The sequence below is a fragment of the Stegodyphus dumicola genome, chromosome 9 (genome assembly GCF_044657685.1).
Source record: "Stegodyphus dumicola isolate Sdum_Otavi_A_Nest chromosome 9, ASM4465768v1".
NCBI lineage: Eukaryota > Metazoa > Arthropoda > Arachnida > Araneae > Eresidae > Stegodyphus > Stegodyphus dumicola.
Window position 1 is genome coordinate 25,748,419 of NC_140776.1, and position 15,377 is coordinate 25,763,795.

At 34.3% G+C, this 15,377-nt stretch overlaps 1 protein-coding gene and 1 non-coding gene across 7 annotated transcripts in view; one reads left to right on the plus strand and one right to left on the minus strand.

Annotated features, from left to right (window-relative positions):
- Positions 1 to 15,377, minus strand: part of LOC118205679 (neuroglobin-like) — a 334,461-nt gene that overhangs the window by 226,429 nt on the left and 92,655 nt on the right. The gene's annotated exons all lie outside the window — the stretch shown is intronic.
- Positions 705 to 777, plus strand: TRNAA-CGC (transfer RNA alanine (anticodon CGC)). Its single transcript has one exon. It is a non-coding gene; the product is annotated as a tRNA-Ala (tRNA).

The following is a 15,377-nucleotide window of genomic DNA, read 5'->3' on the forward strand; positions in this document are numbered from 1 at the left end:
AAGCGAAAGAGTAAGAAAGAATGACACTGACGTCATGTACTGACGTTCTCTCGTTTGCTAAAAATACGTTCTTTTTAGCATTATCTCGTGGATTTGTTTTCTTTTATTTTTTCCCACATGGAACTTTTTTCTTATCCTTCTATTCATTCATACAATTTTGACGTAAGAAGCGAAAATAATATATTCCTACGCCTCTTTATTTATTCCCTCCCCACCAGAAAAAAAAAAAAAAAAATGCGTCGCGCTTTTGTTTTCAGTGGTCTTCTCTGCTTTCAGCCTCGGCGATAAACTTCGGTGACAGGTCCTTGAAAAATTTTATAAGATCCATTGTATAAGTATCGGTTATGTTCTGAGCATCTATGCTGAATTAAAGTGAGAGCAATATTCTCGGAGACGCTTAACAGATGCATATTGCCTAGAAGTAATGGCCTGCACAGAGCACAACATAAATAGCTACACTATCTATATTTCATTTTAACAGTTATGGGATCAGTTAGGATTAGAAGCATATTTACCACTTTCACGCTAATGCTTGTCTATTTTGCCACCTTCATTTCATGATTTTTAATGCCATTTTATATTGCTAATATTTTAAACCTAGAAGTATTTATTACAGTATTAAATATTTTAATAAATGTACTAAACTATCTATAAAAAGTTTCAATGTAAAACAAATGCAAAACTTTCTCCCGTCTTCTTAGCATGCCTTCGTGGTGCAGTGGTCAGCACACTCGACGCGCATTCGAAAGGTTCGTGGTTCGAGTCCCGGCGAAGGCATAGCTCATTTTTCATGTCTCCTGCTTCTAAATAACCTAATGACTTTACAATAGTACTAAAAATGTTTAACAATTCAGTTCCACGTTTAGCTTTATTAGTTTCGTTTGATTTAGTATATTAATTTAAAGCACACTAAGGCTATCTGCTAAGTGGACCGATGCCTTCGAGGAGGAGTTTCTAAGGGAAACTGGCTCGTAACATAAAAAAAAAAAAAAAAAAAAAAAAACCCATGCAGCCATCCCCTTTGCCTGAATTCGAACCCAGGTAGGAACTACCAATGTTCAACAATTTAACCGCTGGTGGGCTCCTTAGCTTGATAAAGTGGTTATGTAATATCGGTGATACATATTGTACCTACTAAACTTAAGTAACACTAGAAAGCCAATGAGTGCTTTTAGTAATTTTATTTGGCTTTGAAATAACATTATAAACTTAGCCATTATGTAATGCAGCATATACTATGGAATATACAGACATCAGGAAACTTTGAAATTAGTATTCTCTAATAATCTCCTGTTGACTGGACGCATTGTACGAGATGACGCGGTGAGGCTTCCATGACGCACCTTAACAATCTTATGGTACAGCATGCTTTCACAATTGATGGCAGCCTTCAATTCATCACTCATTTTCAAATGATATGCAAAGACTAATCAAAGACTTTCAAATCACTCCAAATTATTCATTATTATTCTGAGGTAGCAACCCTCCTGGCCACCCTCTTCATAAGCATCGTCTTTCCTGCCCTCGAGCGCCCTCTTAAGTGGTTCGCTTCTCGGCTTAAGGGATACGAGACCTTAGTCGACGGATTCTCTGTTTTTGTCCATTTTATTTAGTCATGTACTATTTAATGCTTTAGTTAACTTACTTTTGTAAGCCCGTATTGTATATTTATGGTGCATAGACGATGCGATGCACCACAAACATACAATACGGGCTTACAAAATCAAGTTAACGACTGTATATTTGTGATGCACGTATATGGTTAAAAAATTAAGTCTGTCTGTGATTGTAGCATCGGTGGTGAGGAGAATGTCGAACATGTGCTTCTTTTATGTCCTAAGTATAAGAGCGAAAAAATAATCTTGAAACTGGGACTGAAACATTTTAATATTAACTGTCCTCCAGAATTTTACCAATTTATTTCTGAGAGAAATGCCTTGACTAATTTTTGTCAATTCATTGTAAAATTTTGTAATCTTCCTAAATTTTCTCTTCTGTTTATATTGTATTGTGTTTCATACTTACATCTATAAGCCCCATGTGATACTATGTGGTCCATGGGGAACTCGTTGTATTTCTTTTAATAAAAAAAAATAAAAAAGGAAGTATTCTGCAGCTGGCAGATCTGGAGAGCGGAATGACCAAATTAAATCACCAAAATGATAAATCGGATGACTTGAGAATGCCTATCGGAGTCCAGCCGTACTTAGGCTTATACCTTATTTTTTGGAACCAAATTATAACCACCGGTTATCTTATCCAGAATTCTGGCTGTCTTCTTTGCTCCTTCGCAATGATTACTAAACTTTTGTACCATAGTCTATTTAAATGAATGTTTTCACTGCCATAATACGCAACTGAATCTGCCACTTGTCCATGGTATACTAATTTCCCAATTCCTAGTCCTACACGGATAACGGGAAATCCACGTATGCACATGTGCATTCTAACAAGGTTGCCAACTCAAATTAGTAGATACAATATACACCACATTGTTTATATCAATAACGTATTTGCTGAGTATTTCATACATGCAAGGTGGAGCATTGTTCCTGTATCCATTTCACTATTTATTTGCCTTACTTATTCAATAAAATTACAATTGCCATTTTAATGGGTTATGCAAAGACTCGTTAAGGCATATATTTTGGCCCTGTTAAGAGAAAACTGCTTGTTGTAATAATACAGGTACTGATCGTATTTTTAATCCAGCATTTTAAAACAACATACAGATATGTACTATATATCTTCAGTGTTAGAAGAAAATAAAAGTAGAAGTAATTGTTTTCATAAAATGGCGTTGCATTATGAGGTAAGATATTTGTTTACTAAGCGATAAGATTTGCGTTTGCAAACCTATATTATTGTTAAATAATCTGAATTCACCTACAGACACTTGAATACATTTTATTTATGCATCTGCAGAATGCAACACTAAGTGTATTGCAAATACGTTTTTTTGGGCGACAATAAGCGAAAGTAAGTCACAGAGTCTGCAAAATGTTAAATGTTAATCTATTTAAAAATAAGTTGAATTTTTATGAGTTAAATGAAACTTAACTAAGGTGTGTGCAAGTGAACTATAAAATTAAAAACGTTTGACTGCGTCGAAGTCTCTGTCCTCTCTTGATGCATATAATAATAATGATATTATAACACAAGATTACGTAATTATATCAGACTGTGCTATTATTAAGCAATGTATTTTAATTCCGTTTTTTTTAAACTATAAGATTCAGAAACACGATTAAATAATTGAGGTAAATAAAGTACGTTATTGTATACTGCATAGGGAAATAAATTGTGAAAGGTATGTTAAACTTGAAACTTCACTTTGTGTTTGAAATAAGAGTTACGTGCTCGAATTTATATCATTATCCAAGATGACGCTGAACATTTCAGAATTGCAGGTTATAAATTAACTTGCGAGAAAATGATATTGAGGGCGTGAGACAGAAGGGACGCAATTTTAATGCAATATTATTATTGGTGACAACGGGGAAATGGAGAAAAGATTGATTACAGCGATGCCAACTGTTTAATGATGTAGCAACATAAATAAGCATCATGGAAGCATTCGAAACTGTGAGCAGTTTTCAAAATAAATGTGAAATGAGTTGGTTTTACTGTGTGCTGTTTTTTCGTTTAATGATTTGACTATAGTCTCGTTTATTTTAAATTTAGTTTAACGGCTCACAGGAACGCGCAAGAAGGCTCTGACTCGTAGAATCAGCGGAAACAAGCTTAATGGCTAGAAGCACGCAACATCACAGCAATCTAATCGTTAGTAATTAAACATAGCAACATGGTCTTCAAACAGTCATAACACGCTCTTCCTAACTAAAACTGACTGAAATCCCCTTCCAAAAGCTTCCCTTAAATAACACTTCTCACTACCTCATTTGAATACACGCGCGCTAGCGTATTAATATTCTGGCAAGAAAGCGTGGGTGGAAACGAGAATGAAAGGAAAGTTGCTTTAACTAAAAATTAGCTGTTATTTAAATTAACTAAATCTCCGCATGAATTTACATTGGCATCATCTCATGTTGCTTAGCCATCACATGATCATATAACACTGACATCACATGAAATATGGCTGCACGATCCAGAAGTATAGTCAGAAATGTAGCCATATTTCTGAATAAGTCTGTATTATGGATTCGTGAGTAATACTTCAGTTCTATTTTCTGTTTATCTCACCCAATTGGAAATCATACTTACAAGCAATAATACAGAGGATTCTTTAAAACTATGGATTGTAGTTTCTTAAAAACTATGGAACTAAATGAATTATGTTTAAACAATGAACAACATGAAAGCCAATGAAGATGGAATAAAAATCGTATGATTGTCTAAGTCTTGAATAATGTTTTCAGACTTATCGTATATATAAATTATATCTCATATATAATATCTTTTTATATAAATATATCTCTATATAATATCTCTCTATATAAATATCTCATCTGTTAAAATAACAGAAATTTTAGGAAAAAAGTGAAAACCTTTTTTAACAAGCAAAAACGTTTGATATTAATAGTGTGCTTATGGGACTTTACCAAACATATTCACATACATTGCAATGCAATTTCATATTCTGATTGAGATGATTAATTAGGTAAGTGTAATCCTGAACAAAATATACTTAAAAATGTACTGAGATCTCTAGCAAAAACATTTTTTGACGAGCAATTCTTTTAATTGTACCCTAAAATATATACAGAATGTAACTCAGGATATTCACACGGTGACTTAATATACAGTTTAAGAACACACAGTTTAGGAAATTCAGTAAGTATCTTTGCTTGCTGTAGGAGCGCGTAATTGTTCATGAACAGAGTTTTCAAATTAACAAGAAGCAATTAAAAATTTTAATAAACAGTATTCGTCTCGATATCGTTAGGCAGATCAGGTCCTGTGATGAAAACATGTCGGGAAGTACATTCTTCAAACATTCTTTCATCCGTTCTGTGATATATGTACTATTGTAACAGTTACACTTCCTAAAGCTGGTGAGAACATTTCATATTCATGGTTTTCACCAAAATAAAAACTAGTTTAGAATCAGCTAATAATTTTAAACTCTGCCTTCATTAAAGGTAACACAGACCTATTGTTGCAAACTGTGGTTTTGACATTTATTGTGCCAACCCAAGCGGAAGCTTTATATTGCGAGATCAATAAAACAAGATTGCAAAATCAATAAAACAATGGAATAAAAGACCAGTTTTGGCGTTTATTACACTAAATTTAATAATAATTTCTCTTGTTTTACTGTTTTTTAAAAAAAAGGCAAGGAGTATTAAAATCAAAAAAAGGGGAAGATTCATTTTCAACTAGGCTATTTCTGAGAAATACTGATCTTATTTACTATTTAATGTCATTCCTTTTTTTAAGGCAGGAGACAATAAAAATATGCAATGCCATCATCGAGATTCGAACATCGGTCCTTCCGATGCTAGCCGGACGTGCTATACATTTAAACCCCGAAAGCACGCTGTAGGACAGAAGAAAATTCTTTATATACTTTTCCTTTTAAAGGGCGACTGAGAAGGAGGGACTCAATCGGCAATCGCGGTGACGAGTTATCATCCACGACCTCGTAATTCGTGCGCCACTTGTAGGGTCGTTAGGCACGCTGTAAGGAGGGAGAAAATACCTTGTAACTAACATTCTATTACCTTGTAAGGTTTATCCTAAATTTTAAACAGTTATTTTAACTCCTTTTCTATCACTACTAATTTCAGCTGACAATTTCCTACCAGAATGTGTTTTTAAAATCGCATTTAATGCAAATGAGTAAGAGTTCTATTTAATTCGAAGTTCCACTGACTTTGAGAGACAGCCTTAGAGCTTCTGACTAGCCCGCGTTTGCCTTTTGGGCACGTCTTTTTAAGCTATTACTACGCTCCGCCGTATTACAGGCTCTTGATAGCTTTTTTAGGATTTTAAATTTTACTAACTTTATTTTCTTCCAGGCAAGTGTCTCTATGCTGGGTACGTAGTCATCAAGGTACCCAAGGTAACGAAAGGGCCGACTCTTTAGCTAAAGAAGCCACAAGTCACCCTTTCATCGACTTAGAGATACCACTTTCCATAGTCACTGCCAAACACAAGATCTTCTGCGCCTTCATGTCCATCTGGCAATCTCGCTGGGACGACTCAGTCACCGGTCGACACACCTACTCCATCTTTCCTGTGACTTCCACCAAAAGAATCAAAACAGATTTCTATGTACAACAAGCTTTCACAAATCACGGAAGATTTCCCGTGTATCTCAGCAGGTTCTGCCATCAAAATGTAAAATGCGCCTGCGGTGCGTCAGCTTCTTCAGAAAACGTTTCACATTACATCCACGACTGTCCTCTCACTTCTCCCATCAGAGCCTTCCGTCCTGAGCTCCAGGGATCACATAACCTCAAAGACTTTCTTCAGGATTACTACGGACAACGGGGCGTCAGAACTAGCATAGCGTATGTCTATTCTAAGAGAAACATAATCATAGCAGATGACTAGGTTTAAGCACCTGACGAAAGGCAGCAAGCCTCATGTATATATGTAAAGGCAGCAAGCCTCATGTATATATGTAAAGATCTCTAAACTAACTAACCTTTTTTGCTAATTTTATACCAACATTCCCAAAAATTGTAAGATGGAGCACCCAACAAAAGTAATAACTAATGTTAAATCTGTTTATCAATAATAAGGTTGAAGAGATAAACAATCAAAGAAAGGTTGATGGTGCAACGATCAGAATAACATGACTGACCTGTAGTGCCCATTGAGAGGTGAAGCAGGCGGAATAATAATAAATAAACAACGTTTATTTTATTTTAAAACTGTACTGTCCTCTCTTATTTTCCACTTCCGGCCAAACTGAACGCGGGTAGTTTTAATATGCAAATCGAGCGTGCAAACTGTAAGTACTATTTAAGTTGTGGCTTTTAGCCAAAAATAGAAAGTGAGAGATTTCTCGCCACCTTATTCAAGCGCGCTATTCAGTCAAATGCTATCCTCCTTAGGTCAGAGGATAGTCCTCTTAATATTGAAAAAGTATTGTAGTTTTCCCCGCATTCTGCGTACTACATACGTAAAGATCTAAAAGGCCAATCTTAGTGTTACTAACGTTTGTAAAGTATTTGAGTTTAGCTCTTATTTAAATTTAGTTAGTCTCCAGTTCTTAGTTTTACGTTTAGACCACAAGTACTGGTCTCTGTATCCCGAAAGTGCGGGAGCGGCGGTAAAAGTTGAAGAATAAAAGGGTAATTAAACCATTCCCTTCTTTGTCATCTCTTCTATAATTTTCAAGGACGTAGTTTAAAGTAAACTCACTGTCCCCACTCAGGACACCCACATATTCGTCAAACCGGTTAGAAGAAATAGTAGTCCTGATAGCTTCGCAACTTAAAATCGATATTTAGGGGAAAACTACTTAGAATTGTGATAGCTTCGATTATACCTCTTTAGTTAAGTTCTTATTAGTTTGAGTTCAAGCCCAAGTGGAGGTTTTGCTGTACGCACTGAGAAATGGGCCAACTGTTCATTCTTAATTTGAGCAATAAAGGGTAATTGACCCTTCTCGAGTCTTACATTTCTATAACCGAACTTAAACGATTATTCGCTTAACTGTTCACTAGGATCGTCTACACTCATTTAAGAGTTAAATAAAACTCCACAACCTTTATATTCCCATTTTATTCTAACACCACACTTTACTGCGTTTCAAACTCAGTAATGGTACGACGTAGATTCCAGTTTATTTAATTCGAAAGTGCACCAAAAATACCAGGGAGATCATAAAAATAAGATTATGAGAGAAATACAGATTTTAATCTTAAAAAGTATATAAAAAGAAGAAACAAGAAGCTTATTACGAAAAGTCGCGAGTGAAGATATTCTCTAGCGATTTCGCATTGCGAATATAAAATCTTTTTTTCAAGGTAGAAGATACTTTCAAAGTGTCTCAAAGGTTGTGGATTCCGAAAGAGGTTTAAATTTTCATGAGGATACTTCCAAATTCTCCAGTTTTAGTGTGTCGTATATCGCAACAATTTACCTTTTCCTCTGTTTTGTTTCTGTCGGTGACTTTATACTTCGAACAAATTCTTTTCCTCTGAATATTCCTGCAAGTCTGAGATGCCAGAATGGCTGCACTATACTGGTGTAATATTTCTTCAGACTGCAATATTATATTCTGATAAACTTTAAGATAAATTTTGTATATATTAAAGTTAGATATATTTATAAATAAGATATATTTGTACTAAAAAGTAATATATTTGTAATAAAATATATAAAAAGTAATATATATTTCTATCTACTACGTAGAAGCTTATAAAATACTCTATTGATATATGGACACGAAATCTGAAAATCATCTTTCAGAAGTGGGAAAAGTACTTCCACAAGAACATCTAAAATTATTATTCTATTAGCTTTTTTATATGACCTGATGATATAATAATATGGAAATTTCTGCAGCAGTAAATAACAGTAACGTTCAGATATTTTATGTATTTTGGAAGTGCACGTTAAAAGAAAGCCATCCAGACGGGAAAGTGGTTCCAGACATCCCTTCATAGTATGCAACGGTGGCTCGTCTATTAGGTACCTCCATAATAAATAGACCCTCGCTTCCGGTCTTAGTAGTGCCAAGGACTGCAAAGGTCTAGAGCCCACCATTTGAAAAGAGTTAAAAGACATTAGTATAATATATAAACTCTGTGACGTGGAAATAACTTAAAATTGGCTTCATAATTTAATGGTTGCCCACAGAAGATAGTGGTTAACCACAGAAGATAAGGCTAAGAAGGTAGGCGAGTTATTAGTCCTGGGAACAGTGTAATTGTTAATGCAGCAATTCCAAACTTCAAATTGTACAGCTATACATTAGACATCATTGGTAATTTAAAATGACAGAGTAAGTAAAAAAGATTTCCTCTCGCACAAAATTACAGTATGAGGTGAATTGCCGGTTGAATAAGTTCCAATTTATTTACTGATTTCTACGTCCTAATTTCAAAACATCTGAGCAAGTATTTGGGATAAGAGAAAAAAAATAGGATACAGTTCAATTTTAAATCTAATTGTTAGTAAAACAAATTGTAAAAAAAAATTTCTAAACATTCTAATGATAGTTACATAAATGTGTAAAATCCACGAAGAAAATGGAAGAAATGAAATTTTGTAAAGTATCGAGCAATGCAATTTCTGAAAGTACAGTGTACTCTGACTTATCCGGCGGCTGATTATCCGGTTTTCAGCTAATCCGGGCATGGTAGTGCCCATGCACGCCCACTCAACTCTACGCGCACAATAGTGTAAAAGTAAACACGCGCAACTTCTCTAAAAGTATTCTCTAAAAACGCTGAGTTGCATCTTTAGATTTTATTTTAAGGACTTTTTAGGTTCTTTAGAGCTTTCGGATTTTCAGCTTACAATTTCCTACTAGAATGTGTTTTTATAATCGCAGTTAATGCAAATGAGGAAGAGAGGTATTTAAGTCGAAGTTCCACTGACTTCGTTAGAGAGCCAGAGATTCTGACTAGCGCGCGTTTTCCATTTGGCTACATTCTCTCTAAGCTATTAATGTGGTCGGCCGTATTTCAGGCCCTTGATAGCTTCGCCATTTTAGTTGGTATTTAGGGGTCAACTACTTTGAATTTTGATAGCTTCGGCTATATCTTTTTAATTAAGCATATGTTAAGTTTTTTTTTCTTATTAATTGAGTTGAAGCCCAAGTGGAGGCTTTTTTGTACGCTCTGAGAAAGGAGCCGTCTGTTTAACTTTTTTTTGAGAAATAAAGGGTAATTATCCCTTCTTGAGTTTATGTCTCTGTTCCTGAACTAAAGCGATTATTCGCTTTTTAGTTCACGAGGTTCCTACACAGTTAGCAGTTACAGAAAAGGTTGGAACTCCACAAAGTTTTAGAAAAAGACGACCGTTCTGGATGCCGTGTATGGAGCACCGAAGGTTTGGTCGAAACAGTAGATAAACTGTATGTAACTGTAACTGTATCTATATCTCAGTAAGTAGTGTAGTTCGCTTTCTTGTAATTTACTTTTGTGATATAAAAGTGGCTACTTTGAAGATGACTAATAATTTTATTAAGCGAAATACTTTTCCTGTATTAAAACGTATATAATAAAATAGTACACTATAGTAGTATACCCAATACAATACAGTATCATTTTATTTTTTTTTCTGTATTGGAGATTTTTTTTCTTTTTTTTATAGTATATGTGTAGTACTAGTTCTTCCTCTTATTTTTATTGATTTGTTTCAATATTTTATGTGTCTTCTAGAAATAATTCGCTTTGCCGCATTTCTCAATCACCAAATAGTAATTTTAAAGAGAGACACTGCTTTTACTAGCAAAAGATTATGGTTGATTTTAGAGTGATTTCATTCAACTACAGATAATTGATTTTAAGATCAATTAAACAGGAAGAGAAACTTTGCAGCGAAAGAAAAATGAATATTCCAAGCTTAGTTTAAAAAAACCTACTCTTCTCCACATATTTATGCACATAGCGAGATTTACAAATATGTTTTTACTTGTAAACCTAATAAATATAGAGAATGTTTAGTTGGTTATCTTTCCAAAACTAAAGTTTCAGTATAACTTAATAAAATTGAAATTGAAATTGATAATCTTGAATTACTTAACCTCGTGTAAAAAATTATAAGGTATTTCTCCCGCCTTCTTAGTCTGCCTTCGTGGTGTAATGGTGAGAATAGGTGGCGCGTATTGACAGGTTCGTGGTTCGAGTCCCGGCGAGGGCATTGTTCCTTTTTCATGTCTTCTGCTTCAAAATAACCTAATGATGATGAACCACCACCAGGATTTGGCGATTGTGTGCTCTAATCCCCAGTCTCCCTTTAAAAGGAGAAGTATATGAAGTATTTCTCCCTCTTTCTTAGCATGCCTTCGCGGTGTAGCGGTCAACACATTCGGCGCGTATTCGAGAGATACGTGGTTCGAGTCGTGGAAGGGAATTGCTATTTTTTACGTCTCCAGCATCAAAATAACCTAATCTCTCTACAAAATAAACTAAAAACATCGTTCGAAAATTTGTAAAACAAATTCTAGCAAGAACAAAAGTAATAATATTAGAAATTGTAATATTTTTGAATTGGCTAACCATATTAGCGTACTATTTACAGCCAACAGCTAATTATAGTACATCTTTGTTTTGAGCAAGAGTTAAGCACTTAGAATAATTGCAAGTCGAAGCATAAATATATCCAAGGAAATGTTTACTCTGATACATATGTAGAAACAGTAAATTTATTAAGATGATTTGACGAGGAGGTTGAGTTGGACTTTACAATTTAACAATATTCAGACTTTCAGTGCTCTCGGAGATGCATAAAGAACTTTAGTGTATAATTTATATCTGAGCCGTACAAAAATTATAAAAAAATGCAAAAGGCGTAAAATTCGTAAAATCAGAAATTTTGAAGCCAACTGTGTGATTTAGCAAACATATGAAACTAAAGGAATATTTTCCAAGTTTTCCATAATTTAGCCATAAAACTTCTACAACTTTATAAATAAATAGCTTCATTGTTTATCTTAAATTAAAGCGTAAATTCCTATAACTGAAAACCAACAAGATGCTACTTATAATCACTCACGGTCTACTTCTCCCTGCTTCCTAAAACTTGTGTGAGAAAAGCATTTCGCATCTCCTCACATTCATGAATAATGTAAAACACAGACTTGCCAGCAGATTTCCAAGCTACTTTTATCTCATCAAATCACTTTCGTGTTGAAAATAGATGTTAGATCTGAAAAGCGAATGCACTGCCTTTATCGATCTCTTAGCTGCTGCCGTTTAACAATTTTGTGAAATTTCCTCTATCTGAGTTTAAAAGCGTTTTTCGTTAGTAACGTGATATTAAACTTTATTGGAAGCTATAAATAAAGAAAATATCTCAGTATTACTAGAGACCTTGGTTGAAAAATAATTTTTCCTGGTCTTAGAATACTTTAAAGATAGCTTTTCGCGATGTTAAAACCATTACTAGATCGTACTACAGTAAAATGTTTTTCCTACATAAGTTTAGAAACACTTTAAACAATAATTGATGTTTTAATATCACACGTCTATTTCCTAGTGTTTGCGACTTATTATCGACTTATTATTTGCGACTTGATTAACACGTACAATCTAAACAAAAATTGAAAAACTTTTAGTACCACCTACAAAAAAAAAAAAAAAAAAAAAAAAAAAAAAAAAAAAAACTTTTAGTACACCTTTTAGTACCACCTACTACATTTTACAATGATTATTTTTCAATTTCTGACTAGAAATATAATATAATATATATATATATATATGTAATATTTTGGCAGTCGGGCACACGAGTGGCAAAGCTTGGCATCAGAGTCCAGGCGTTGTTTGGCTGAGTGGAATACAGCAGAATGATGACACAAGAGGATTTTGCTTTTAATTGCATATCTTTATTCAATTCAAATGGCCGATAATTTTTCTTTTAGATGAAATTCTCCTAATTACATATCAAATAGTGTTTTAAACTCAATACGATGAAATCTAGGCTTTTGACGTCATAACTATAAACGCAGCAGCATAGAACTTAACAGCAGAAAGGAGAGAGGAGCTTCTGACGCCAAAAGGCGCGAATTCCGTATTTATAGAAGCGGTTACATAATAGGTTGGAATGTTCTCGAAAGTACTGCTCTAGGGGGAAGATCCTGAAATTGCAGAAAGTTAATTAAAGGTTGCTTAGTCGCATAGAGCAAAGCCATCCTATTTTTTATATTTTTACTTCTATTTTACATCTTTTATATTTTACATATATATAATAGAAAATAAATAATATATATATATATTGCCATTTGCACAACCTACTGTCTATTTGTATTAAATTTGAACACATAAAATATTAGATTAAAAATTGGTTACCATTTCTAAAATTGGTTACTTAATTCAAAAATTTAGTGTGAAATTTGGGCCTGTTTAAGAGAGATTAATTTCTTTATGTCTGGTTATATTTCACTTAACTTTAACAGTAAATTAGCATCCAATTTTAATTTTGTTCAGTATTTCTTTTTCAAATAAAACGTGCAAGAAAATACTTATTCCCACAAATAGGCTGTGCAAAAAGGAACTAAAAATTTAACAGCTTTATTTGAAATACCTTTAAATGTTTTTTTTCAGCCAAAAGCTCACAAGTGTGTTATTTTTGAAATCTTCATTTTAGAGTTCAATCACAGGAAATTTCTATCAATTTTCTTTTTCTTCACGAGATTTTTTAATTTAGTAGTTAAAAATACTTTGTTTCTTTGCGTACCACTGTTTGAGATTCAATTATATAGTTGCTTTTAAACGCATGCTTTGATGAGAAAATAAATTTCAACCCTTATATAAAATAGATAATCTCTCAAAAGTCTTATGTGAACGAAATTTAATCTTAGTACTTCACAATATCTAAAATAGACATTGGAAATTAAATAGATAAATGTTGATAATTAAGAAAAATTGAGATTTCCACATTTAGCTGTACGATGGTAAATCGGTGATTTAAAAATTACACTATTCTTGAAATACGGAAATCACAGAATGTTCGAATCTTATTATTTCAACTTAAAAGACACTTTGTGCGAGTATTCAAGTGAAGAAAGAGCACAGCTATGGGTCGAGTAATTGTCTAATTTTATTAAACAATTGCAGAGATCTCTACACCAGCAAAATTTCAAAACAGTATAATATTATAAAACAATTTAATTTCTTCCATTCAGTAATTTTATTTTGAAGTCTTAATATAAATTTTTTAAACATTTATCATTTTTAATTAGAATTTCTGGGGATTTATTTCTGGGCACATTCCCGCGTGCATGTTCCTGGCTTATAATTTTATTCACGAGGACACTCAGTTAACTTCGGTAATAGTTAACAATCGAGATAGCAACTAGGACTAGGAACGGGGGACATGGGCACCATCCCTTTACCGTTATGGTTAATTGGTTTAGCGCCACTTCCTCTAATATCCAGAGCAAGGCCAGAAGAGGCCACACGTGAGACTCGCACCAGACGCCCAGACCCAGCATCCTATTCATCCGGGTAGCAGTCCAGGGGACCAAAGTGTCCCCGAGGAATACTCTAAGTCAAAATGCCGGGTCCAGCATTAATTTGTTTCCAGGAATAAAAAGTACAGTGCCAAACAAATGCAGAAACTTTGCATAGGTTAACATCATATTACATACTAGTTGGTCACAATAAGATTATAGAATTCTGACATTATAAATACCTGGACTCTAAAAAACAGAAACACAAAATGTAGCTGGAAGATCCGTTGTTTTGAATCTTTGCAAGAGCACGAATGATTTTTCACGTTTCTCTGAAAAGCCTCATGGTCACATCGAAGGTGGCGTCCAAACTAAAATGCAGTGGACAATGACTTGCCACCGTCTGGATCTGATCGACAGGTCTCATGCTTCTTCTCTCAAACACTTGCAAGCGTAAGAGAAGGTTCCGAATTATTGCTTTCCTTCGAATATGCTCTTGTGATATAAGACACAGCTAATTTGTAACAGATCAAATAACTGATTTTAGGTATATGAAAGGCGTTATACACGATCATGCGGATATGACGTTTTAAGAGGCAAGATTGGACCATGCTTTGGTTCAATGGATTCTGTTACAATTTACACAGCTGAATGAGCGGTTGATAAGTCGACCCTCGAAAAGCGAGTATCTTTATTTAGTATCCAAGGTATTTCTTCAAGGTTCTTCATATTTGGTGTATTTAATGGTGTATTTAATTATGGCAAAGCACACTAGGGCTATCTGCCTAAGGGGGAGGGATGCCTTCGTGGAGGACTTTCTAAGGGAAACTGGCTCGTATACACGTTACACATGGGGAAAACCACGAAAACACCCATGCAGCCAGCCCGTTCGCGGGATTCGAACCTCGGACCGAACTACCAGTGTTCAGCGACTTTACCGCTCGGCCGCTGGTGGGCGTTCTTCATATTTAAATGCATCTGATAATTGATAATATATTGCATTTGAGATGTGTAATTAGTCTGCAGTGAAGTCTAACAAGACACTGATCACAAAAACATATATGACTACCCTTAAATTGTGAGAATGTGGATATTAGAAGACACAGATGGTATATGAAACGTACGAATATTATTTAATGGTTGCCGGACATATACTGAAAACCCAATGTGAAGGAATTTTCGTACAGCCGAAATGAAAGAGCGGTAGCTCATTGGTTCGAGAAAATTACAAGAATCTGAGCAGATCCAAATATCGTGAGCTCCAAATACGATGGAACAATGGACCACATGTTGTTTAGAAGTGAGGGTAAGTAGAGTATATAATTGTAATTTTTACATA